The 12081-nt window shown below is 37.8% G+C and overlaps 1 long non-coding RNA gene across 2 annotated transcripts in view; it reads left to right on the forward strand.

Annotated features, from left to right (window-relative positions):
* The window catches only part of LOC141080555 (uncharacterized), a 385270-nt gene that overhangs the window by 100605 nt on the left and 272584 nt on the right, over window positions 1-12081 (forward strand). For both annotated transcript variants that reach the window (XR_012228965.1, XR_012228966.1), the window contains exon 3: window positions 3320-3457. This is a non-coding gene — a long non-coding RNA (uncharacterized lncRNA). The remainder of the gene's footprint in view (window positions 1-3319; window positions 3458-12081) is intronic.

Consider the following 12081-nt stretch of genomic DNA (forward strand, 5'->3'; position numbering starts at 1 on the left):
AAGCCCCGCCACACACAGCGATCTCGCTAGAGATATCGCTGCTGAGTCACAAGTTTTGTGACACAACAGCAATCTCACCAGCGAGATCGCTGTGTGTGACACTTATCAGCGACCGGCCCCCCCTGCTGGGTATCGCTGACGTCCTCAAATGGCCAGGACATTTTTTTTGATCTCTGGTCTCCCGCTGTTGTGGCAGGTGGGAGACCAGTGATCAGCGAGCTGGAGCTGGTAACCAAGGTAAACATCGGGTTTCTAAGCGCCGCGCGATGCTTAGAAACCCGATGTGTACCTTAATTACTAGCGCGCTGGTGCAGGGAGCTGGTAACTAAGGTACACAGTGGGTAACTAAGCGACGTGCGTCGCTTCTTACCCGCGTGTCGCTGTCCTGATCGCTGGTAAAGCTGCCTGTTTGGCAGCTTACCAGCAATCACATAGCGACACACCAGCGATCCTGACAAGTTCATATCATTGTCGGGATCGCTGGTGAGTCGCTATGTGTGACGGGGCCCTTAGCCTTCTGACTGAGCACGCCACCTCTTAGCCTCAGTCATTTTTAATCACAGCAGGACCCTTCCCCTCCATAGAGATATAGATTTTAGTCCAAGAGAGGATTGACAGGGTCCCATACAGATGAAGACTTTTATCTAAGAGAGGTTTGGCAGTGTTAGGTCCTGGAAAATGAGAATCGCCTTAACATGGCTTCCTGGTACACGTGAATTGGCCAATTTATGCGCTAAGCATTCTCAATTTTTCATATTTCTAGGGCAGTAATGCAGTTCAATTTTCATATTTCATGTTTGCAAGCTATGGCGCTAGAGTGCTACCTTATTTACCTGAATATTTCCAGACACGAGCATGCATTACTGGGGTTGATTTAATGATTATTAGTACACATGTATATGATGGTCGCTCATGCAAAATTTACTGCGATATGCCCACATGGGAATTATTGATCATTAGGTATGAACTGCTATACTCATATTATTTTGTTTGTGAAGTTTAATATTGCCTAAATCATAATGACCTGCAGAATCTTGTTGTCAAATATTTTTCTTTATGGTGTGCAAATTAATAACTGCGGAACTGTGGGTTTTTTTCAACATTTCTTCCCACTTTCGGTATATATTACATTTATTTGTGTCATTTAAAACCACAACTAGTCCTACAAAAACTGGACCTTATATGATTATGTCAACAAAAGAATCATGGTTAACATTATGGTTCTTGGAAGACGTAGAGGACAAATGGGAGCGCAAAAATGAAAATTGGCTCCAGTTCGAAGAAGTTAACATTGCGAAAAAATCCAGATGAAATTTTAGTAATTTTGACTGATTTTTACAAAACTAATTTTTCTATTTTAGTGTTTATGAAAACATCTTTTAAACAAGAATGTGGTTTATTGAGAAATTAGGTCATCAAATTGTAAATAAATTCTATAATTTGGGTCTGAAATGTTTTTTTTCCATAAATTGTAGGAAAATGTGTTTTGCCTCTCAGGGTTTTTTATTCATTTTCATCAACTTTGCAGGATCTTTGTCCGAACCTGATGAACTAATGTCTTTTTTTCAGCCTTACAGATTCTGTATTATGTTATTATATTTGTAATAGAGGCATGTGGGGTTTTTTTTGAACCCTGTTTGCTGAAAGACATCTAATCAGTAGTGGTGTAATAGAGGTGGCTTTGCTTTGTAGTATTGTTGGGGAGGTGAGATGTCTGTCATTGATGGAATCGTAAAGGCATAATCATAACAAATTGCTGCATTTCTCCTTTGTTGCAGACAGGACAAGGTTCTGAAGGATATAAATCTAATTTGCTGTGAAGGTTGTATATACAAAAGTCTTGGATGAATAAAGTGTCCCAAGCATGTCGAAGGATTGTCTAGAAAAAGCTGTGTTGTTTGTGTTGGTGAGATCATAGAATCATAGAATGTTAGAGTTGGAAGGGACCTCAAGGGTCATCGTGTCCAACCCCCTGCGCAGTGCAGGATTCACTAAGCCATCTCAGACAAATGTCTGTCCAGCCTCATTTTGAAGACTTCCATTGAAGGAGAACTCACCACCTCTCATGGCAGTCTGTTCCGCTCATTGATCATCCTCACTTGTCAAAAAAAATTTCTAATATCTAATCAGTATCTTCTCCCTTTCAGTTTCATCCCATTCAGATATTTGTAGACAGCTATTAAGTCTCCTCTTAACCTCCTTTTTTGCAAACTAAACAGGTATCTTTGCATTTGGGCACAACCTAAAGGAGTTATGTGACCTTAGAATACAAGTCTGCTGTCACTCTGTGCGCTGTTAAGATTCTCCAGTGCTGGCACCAGGTGCGGCAGGCATGTGACCACATGTATGGAATTTGAATACATGTGGTCAAATGCCATCTACATCAGAAAGACCTTGCTCAATGCAAATGTATTGAGTAAGGCCAGACACAGGCAAGTTGAATTGTGGCTGGAAGCATACAAATTGCATACTTGCAGTCACCGGCCCGCCGCTCCTGGTGCCAACCCCTTTAAGGTGTGCCCAAATGCAAAGATATCTCACCAACATAAAGAAGTTTTCTAGACAATCATTAGTAACACCCCACCGGAGCACAGTGCATAGTGCATGCGATGTGAGGGTTCACAAGTCTGCAATCACAGAGCGAATTGTAGACTAAGGCTCGACAACCCTTTTAATGAATGGTGTTTCTCAAATGATGGCTAGTCTACATTTTTGTGTTGTTTTTATTTTTTACCTTGAGTTTCTTTAGTCTTGCTATTAACCATAACGATTTAGATGTAGCCTTTCTTCCAAGATAATTTAATACATATTTTTACATTTTAAAAGTTTCAAAATGGTCTGAAAAACATGATCTAAATACAGTATTTGAGAACTTATAAACTATTCAACAAATTCTTTGAATGTTCTTGTTAAAGAAAGAATAAGGTCAGTTTCACTGCCATTGTTAGAATGATGTGGCTAGACAGTTTATGACAGTAATGGGAAGATTTACAGTGTCTTCAGGTTCCCGTGATACTGAAGGGAGAACAGTGTCATCTAGAGGTGGGACCTCAATTAAATTACCGCAAGAATGAAGAAATACATAATGTGATTGAGAGCACTCTCCACAGACCTTTCTGTAACATTATACATGGAGAATGAATAAGATGTTGACATCATCATCAATACTGACTTGTGGAATGAGTATCAAAAGAGGATGTCTGGTTATTTTGCTGTTCCATTTGTATCATTGAGTTAAACACATATTATACAATGATGTTAGATATTTGTTTGCAAATTATTTACTTTAGTTTTTCATTTGCATGTTTGCTCATGTTAGGTCAAGTGCGTGTACTCAAAAGAAGTTGTCTAACTGAGGGGTCTGTGGTCTATCGAGGTACAAAAAGTGATGATGACCCTATTTCAATCACCTGACCGTTGAGGCCCACTCACCCAAATAATGGACTTTACTTGGCAGGTAAGCAAACTATGAAATGTCTTCTGGCCTGCACTAAAAGATGATTAAAGCTGGGAAGTATAAATCATTTTTCTGTCTTTTATCAATCCCTTGTTTTTGTATTTGTTTTTTTTAATTTGAATGACCCTTTTACTGGACCTATTGTACGAAGACTATGATTGGTTTTAATTTAAAAAAGATGCATAAAGCACTAAGCATTCATTTGATACCAAATATATATATATATATATATATATATATATAGATAGTATATACTACTGTGTTATATTAACACAAAATTGGTTTATAAACCAACCGGGAAAAATTAACTGGAGAATAAGTTGGTATGCATGCAAAATATAGGAGCATGTTCACACTGGCTATTAAACAGACACAAGATAGAAATAGCTCAACTCAGCTTATACTCCAGTTCATTTTTTCTTTGTTACATTTCAGGTTTATGCATGCAGTGCAGGTAAGAATGTGGCCTCCCTTCCTTTGAACTGGACATTACATTTATATAGCTTCCCATTGCTGGGCATCCATATTCGGGACCCAGTCCTGCTTGGCCCTCATTCAAATTGCTGTCACTTTGACATATAATAAGGTTTTAACCATAAGAAAGAAATTTTTGGCAAGTCCCAAAAATAGATAAAATCCTCAAATTTATTTCAAATATGTTAAAAGATCATATAGGTTAGGGATTCATCTCAACGTGTTTCTGGCAAAAGCCCTTATTCACTGAGATACAGATTCCTTATGATACATGGTATAAAAACAAATGGTAACCAACCGCTGATCAATGAACACACATGTTAGCAATCAATCACATTTTGAGAATAATTTGCATAATCAGCAAACTAGATCCCAAGGAAAAAAAAAACAAAAAACCTCCATAATCAAACCACCGGAATTTAATATAGATAAAAGTGTCATTTCCATAGTTCATACCATTGGGGCATTTTGTGTCAAGTTTGATGATCCAAAATAGTTCTCTTAGGAGGAGTTTTTTCTTCCACTCACTGCCTCTAAAAGGATTATCCACTCTTTCTATCCCATAGAATGACAAATTAGTTAATTTCCCCTTATGTCTCTCTACAAAGTGTTTACATGCTCCTGAATAGGATGCATTTTTATTTTTGATGCTAGTAACATGTTCTGCAATCCATTTCTTTAACCCCTACCCGACATTAGACATACTATCACGTCCATGGTACCCGGGCCCCTATGACCGGGGATGGGATAGTACGTCTAAGCGATCAGAGGTGCCCCCCCGTGGGGAGCGCCGCTGATCCCGGCCGGGTGTCAGCTGATTATCACAGCTGACACCCGGCACTATGTGTCAGGAGCAGTCAGGAACCGCCCCCGGCACGTTAACCTCTGGCACACTGCGATCAAACATGATCGCAGTGTACCGGGGGTTTAGGGAAGCATCAAAAGGGAGGGGGCTCCCTCCATGCTTCCCTGCAACCCCCACAGCAGCGCGATGTGCAGCACTGCTGCGGAGGCCTCTTCCCTGCAGGTCCCCAGATCCAATATGGCGACGGGGACCATCAGGGGCCTGCAGGGAGCTGGCTTCCTCACTGCCTGCAAAGCGCAGGCATGAGGAAGTCTGCTTCAATGCCTGTGACAGAATCTGTCACAGCGATCTGTGTTGGGACATACTGTTGGGACAGTATAATAAAGTTAAAAAAAAAAAGTGTAAAAGTAATTTTAAAAAAATAAAAAAAAATATTCCCTAATAAATTCATTTTTTGAAAATATAAAAAAACAATAAAAGTACACATATTTAGTATCACCACGTCCGTAACGACCCGTCCTATAAATCTGTCCCATTAGTTAACCCCTTTAGCAAACCCCTTAAAAAATGAAAATAAAAAACAAAGCAAAAAATAATGCTTTATCATCATACCGCCAAACAAAAAGTGCAATAAAAAGAAGCATATAAATATCCATGGTACCGCAGAAAACATCATCTTGTCCCGCAAAAAGCAAGCCACAATACAGCGTCATCAGTGAAAAAATAAAAAAGTTATAGCTCGCAGAATAAAGCAAGGCAAAAAATAATTATTTTTTTTATAAAATTATTTTCATTGCATAAAAGCGCCAAAACATAAAAAAGACATAAATGAGGTATCGCTGTAACTGTACTTACCCAAAGAATAAAACCCCCTTATCAATTTTACCGCACGTGGAACGGTGTAAAAGCACCCCCCAAAAAGAAATTAATGAAATGCTGGTTTTTGTTCATTCTGCGTCCCAAAAATCGGAATAAAAAGCGATCAAAAAATGTCACGTGCCCAAAAATGGTAGCAATAAAAACGTAAACTCATCCCGCAAAAAATATCATTTTTGTGGAAAAAAATATGATTTTTTTATTTTCATGCCCGGGCGTTTTAAACTTCTGTGAAGCACTGAGGGGTTCAAAGTGCTCACCACACATCTAGATAAGTTCCTTAGGGGGTCTAGTTTCCAAAATGGGGTCACTTGTGGGGGGTTTCCACTGTTTAGGTACATCAGGGGCTCTCCAAATGCAACATGACACCCGCAGACCATTCAGTCAAAGTCTGCATTCCAAAACATCACTACTTCCAAGCCCCGACGTGTGCCCATACAGTAGTTTTCTCCCACATATGGGGTATCAGCATACTCAAGACAAATTGGACAACAACTTTTGGGGTCCAATTTCTCCTGCTACCCTTGGAAAAATAAAAAAATTGGGGACTAAAAGATCATGTTTGTGGAAAAAATATGATTTTTTTATTTTCATGCCCGGGCGTTTTAAACTTCTGTGAAGCACATGGGGATTCAAAGTGCTCATCACACATCTAGATAATTTCCATGGGGGGTCTAGTTTCCAAAATTTGGTCACTTGTGGGGAGTTTCAACAGTTTAGGCACATCAGAGGCTCTCCAAACACGACATGACACCCGCAGACAATTCCATCAAAAATAAACGTCTGTGAAGCACTGAGGGGTTCAAGTGCTCACCACACATCTAGATAAGTTCCTTAGGGGGTCTAGTTTCCAAAATGGGGTCACTTGTGAAGGGTTTCCACTGTTTAGGTACATCAGGGGCTCTCGAAATGCAACATGACACCCACAGACCATTCAATCAAAGTCTGCATTCCAAAACGTCACTACTTCCCTTCCGAGCCCCGACGTGTGCCCATACAGTAGTTTTCTCCCACATATGGGGTATCAGCATACTCAGGACAAATTGGACAACAACTTTTGTGGTCCAATTTCTCCTGCTATCCTTGGGAAAATAAAAAAATTGGGGACTAAAAGATCATGTTTGTGGAAAAAATGTGATTTTTTTATTTTCACGCCCGGGCTTTCTAAACTTCTGTGAAGCACTTGGGGTTTCAAAGTGCTCACCACACATCTAGATATGTTCCTTGGGGGGTCTAGTTTACAAAATGGGTTCACTTGTGGGAGGTTTAAACTGTTTAGGCACATCAGGGGCTTTCCAAACGCGGCATGGCGTCCAATCCCAATTCCAGCCAAAAAAGTCAAATGGCACTGTTTCCCTTCCGAGCTCTGCCATGCGCCCAAATAGTGGTTTACCCCCACATGTGGGGTATCAGCGTACTCAGGACAAATTGCACAATAACTTTTAGGGTCCTGTTACCCTTGGGAAAATAAAATTGGGGGTGAAAAGATCATTTTTGTGGAAAAAGTGTGATTTTTTTAATTTTATGACTACGTTACAAACTTCTGTGAAGCCCCGGGAGATTCAAAGTTCTCACCACATATCTAGATAAGTTCCTTGGGGGGGTCTAGTTCCTAAAATCGTGTCATTTGTGGGGATTTCCACTGTTTTGGCACATCAGGGGCTTTCCAAACGCGACATGGTGTCCGATCTCAATTCCGCCAAAAAAGTCAAATGGCGCTGCTTCCCTTCCGAGCTCTGCCATGCGCCCAAATAGTCATTTACACCCACATATGGGGTATCAGCATACTAAGGACAAATTGCACAATAACTTTTAGGGTTCTGTTACCCTTGGGAAAATAAAAATTGGGGGTGAAAAGATCATTTTTGTAGAAAAAATATGATTTTTTAATTTTACTGCTGTACGTTTTAAACTTCTGTGAAGCCCTTGTGGGTTCAAAGTTCTCACCACATATCTATATAAGTTCCTTGGGTGGTCTAGTTTCCAAAATGGGGTCACTTGTGGGGGGTTTCCACTGTTTAGGTACATCAGGGGCTCTCCAAACGTGACATGGCGTCCGATCTGAATTCCAGCCAATTTTGCATTGAAAAAGTCAAACGGCGCTCCTTCCCTTCTGAGCTCTGCCATGCACCGAAACAGTGGTTCCCCCCCACATATCAGGTATCAGCGTGCTTAGGACAAATTGCAAAATAACTATTGCAGTCCAATTTCTCCTGTTACCCTTGGTAAAATAAAAAAAATTGGACCTGAAGTAATTTTTTTGTGAAAAAAAGTTAAATATTCATTTTTTTTAAAACATTCAAAAAATTCCTGTGAAGCACCTGAAGGGTTAATAAGCTTCTTAAATGTGGTTTTGAGCACCTTGAGGGGTGCAGTTTTTAGAATGGTGTCACTTTTAGGCATTTTCTATCATATAGACCCCTCAAAGTGACTTCAAATGTGATGTGGTCCGTAAAAATAAAATGGTGTTGCAAAAAAGAGAAATCGCTGGTCAACTTTTAACATTTATAACTTCCTAACAAAAAAAATTTTGGTTCCAAAATTGTGCTGATGTAAAGTAAACATATGTGAAATGTTACTTAAGTTTTTTGTGTGCCATATCTCTATGATTTAAGGGCATAAAAATTTAAAGTTGGAAAATTGCGAAATTTTCAAAATTTTTGCCAAATTTCCGGGTTTTTTTCACAAATAAACGCAAGTTACTTGAATGAAATTTTACCACTACCATGAAGTACAATATGTCACGAGAAAACATTGTCATAATCAGTGGTATCCATGGAAGCGTTTCATAGTTATTACCTCATAAAGGGACAGTGGTCAGAATTGTAAAAATTGGCCCGGTCATTAACGTGCAAATCACCCTTTGGGGTAAAGGGGTTAATTTACATATTGTGAAGCCAATGTATTTCATTTTACATTCTTTGCAAAATATGCAATATACAACATGGTTTGTGTTACAATTAATGATTCTTTTGATATCATTGGCTACATCAATCTTTTGCGTTTGCAGTGTATATTGACACATAGTGCATTTGGGACATGCACATTTTAAAAAACCTTTGCAACTTAGCCAAGTTTTTTTTATCACTTTTTGGAGGCATGTATAGACTTGGGGAAAGAGTAGCACCTATTGATCTCCCTTTTCTCGGCACACATACTAATCCATTTTCCAGGATTTTATATAGGTCCCGATCTTGGAATAATATAGGGACATATCTATGTACAATATTTTTTATTTACTGAAATTGGCAACTACATGGAGTACTAAAAATGGTTTTATTTTTCATTTTGTTAAATTTTGTTGTTGCTAGTTTATTACCATTTATACCATGATCTCGAGTATTTCTTACAAGAACTTTTTTTTATTGCGGTATCAATTAGTTTTTTCCTATATCCCCTTTCTATTAGTCTCGATGTCGTTATCTCTGCTTGTTCATGGAATAGTGTGATATCAGAGCTGTTTCTATAGATTCTATTTAGTTCACCATAAGGGATTGAATTCACAGTGTGTGCAGGGTGGCAGCTGTCTGCTCTAAGTGTGGTGTTCCCACTAATAGGTTTTCTATAGTTCCGATATCTGACTTTTTGTTGTTTTACATCTCACATAAGAAACAAATCCAAGAAACTGATTTTATCCTGTGGTTCGGTATACGTAAATTTTTTTAAATTTTAAATTTACATAATTGGCATTGATATAGGATAAAAAATGTGGGATTTTCTCCACTTTCCCTACCCATATTAATAAAACATCATCCAAATATCTCACATACTTTATAGTTCAATGTCATTTTTGAAGGGATTTTTGTCTGTAAAAATAATGTTTTCTTCCCACCACGATACAAAAAACAGGTTTACCACATCACATGACAGGAATTTAGATTTTTCAGACCATTTTACATTTTTCATATAATCTATTAAATAACCTGGGGTTCTGAGAATTAATGGCTGTAGATAAAAATCTACCCACCGTCTTAAATTTTCATTCAAGGAAGAAATGCTCGATATAATGGGACGCAGGGGTGTAGGAAATTCTAATTTATGGGTTTTTGGAAGTCCATGAAATATTGGTGTTATCGGATTATCAGGTATAATATTGCAACTTATTTTTTTAGAAAACACCCCCATTTTCTCTCCATCTTCAACCAATTTACCAAGGGTTTTTCTGCATGATTCTGTAGGGTTAAATTAAATCCTTTTGTAGGTTTCATTATCATCCAGAATATCATAAACACATTTTTCATAAAGTTTCTTATCCATAAGGATGCAGCCTGCTTTATCAGATTTCTTAATCACCAGATCATCTCTTTGGGATAAGCTGGTGATCGCTTTTTTATCCTCTATGGATAGATTATTTCTTTTGAGTGATACATTCTGTTTATTTTTTTTTAGAAAGTTCTATCAAATCTCTTTCAATTAAAGACTGAAAAGTTGAAATACATTCTACCTTGGAATCTTTTGGGTAAAAAGGTGGATTCAAAATACGAAATCATTTGTATCAACATTAATTGAATCTACTTCACCTGATTCACCTTCTAAATCCTCCAAAGTAAGCCACATATATTGTTCGTCAAACATCAGTTGTACAGAGTTTTCACAATTATCACCCTCCTTATACAATTCTCCAGGAACATTGAGATCATTATAGAAATGCTTTTTAACTGTCAACAATCTAGCTAATTTATTACCAAGGTTTTAACCACTTTGACAAACAGTGTTCACCTTCCAGGCCATGTTTTACAATTCTGACCAGTTTCAATTTATGTGTTAATAGCACTGGAACACTTCAACAAATCCTAGATGATTCTGAGAATGTTTTTTGTGACACATTGTACTTTATGTTAGTGGTAAGTTTAGGTTGAATTTTTTGTGTTTATTTGTGAACATATCGGAAATTCGGCAAACATTTTGAAAATTTTGCAATTTTCAAACTTTGAATTTTCATCACACAAAATAGTTAATAAATAAGATTTACCACATATCTACTTTACATCAGCATCTTTATTTAAACCTATTTTTTGTTAGAAGGGTTAAAAATTTATTAAGAATTTCTCATCTTTCCAACAAAATTTGCAAAACCAATTTTTTTAGGGACCACATTACATTTGAAGTGACACTAATTTAAAACCTGTACCCCTCTAAGTGTTCAAAGCCACAGTGAAAAAATCTATTAACCCCTTAGGTGCTTCATAGGAATTAAAGCAATGTAGAAGGAAAAAATGTTGTTTTAGCCCCAAATTTTGCATTTTCACAAGGGTAACAAAAGAAAATGGACACAAAATTTGTTGTGCAATTTCTCCTGAGAACGATGATACCACTTATATAGTGATAAACTACTCTTTGTGCACACAGCAGGGTTCGAAGAGAAGGAGCAGCATTTGGCTTTTGGAGTACAAAATTGGTTGGAATAGATAGCAGAAGCGTTTCCAGAGCTCCTTATGTGCCTAAACAGTGGAAACACCCCATTTTGTAAACTAGACCCCTTAAGGAATATATCTAGAGGTATGGTGAGCACCTTGAACCCACAAGTGCTTTACAAAATTGTAGAATCTTGATCCGTGAAAATGAAAAAATATGTTTCCCATAAACATGCTTTAGCTACAATTTTTTTGATTTCATACGGTTAATAGGATAAATTGGACCATACAATTTGTTGTGCAAATTCTCCTCAGTCCGCTGATACCTCATAGCTGTTGGAAAAGTTCTGTTTGAGCACACGGCAGTGCTTGGAACAGAATCTTAGCCATTTGAGTTTTGGAGCGCAAAAATGGCATGAATAGATAGCGAACGCTATTTTGCCTTTGCACATCCCCTGAAATGCCTAAACAGTGGAACCCCCTGACAATGACCATATTTTGGAAACTACACCCCTAAAGGAACTTATCTAGAGGTATAGTGACTCATGAGCACCTTGAACCCACACATGTTTCACAGAATTTTATTACGTTGAACAGTGAAAATGAAAAAATAAATATTTCCTGTTAGAATGTTTCTTCAGCCCAAATTTTTCATTTTTACAAGGGCAACAAAAGAAAATGGACAATTCAATTTGTTCTGCAATTTGTCCTGAGTACAAAAATACTACTGTTTGGGCACACAGCAGGGTTTGGAAGGAATTGAATTCTTTTAATTTTGGCTGAAATAGATTACGAATGCTATGTCACATTTGAAAAGCCCCTGACATGCCAAAACAGCAGAAAGCCCTACAAGTGACCCTATTTTCTGTTTGAGCACACGGCAGTGCTTGGAAACTACACCTCCTGTTGAATTCATCTAGGAGTGAAGTGAGCATTTTTATCCCTTCAGAGATTCACCAAATTGTATAACATTAGTACATTAATCTGTGTAAATGGAACATTACAATTTTTTTCACTAAAATGTTGCTTTGGCCCCAAGTTTTCAATTTTTAAAAGGGAAAATAGGAAAAAATGAATGGTACAATTTGTAACACAATTTTTCCTGAGTGCGCCAA

Source organism: Dendrobates tinctorius, unplaced genomic scaffold (genome assembly GCF_039654945.1).
Source record: "Dendrobates tinctorius isolate UK_male_01 unplaced genomic scaffold, ASM3965494v1 ptg000016l, whole genome shotgun sequence".
In the NCBI taxonomy this organism is placed as follows: Eukaryota; Metazoa; Chordata; class Amphibia; order Anura; family Dendrobatidae; genus Dendrobates; species Dendrobates tinctorius.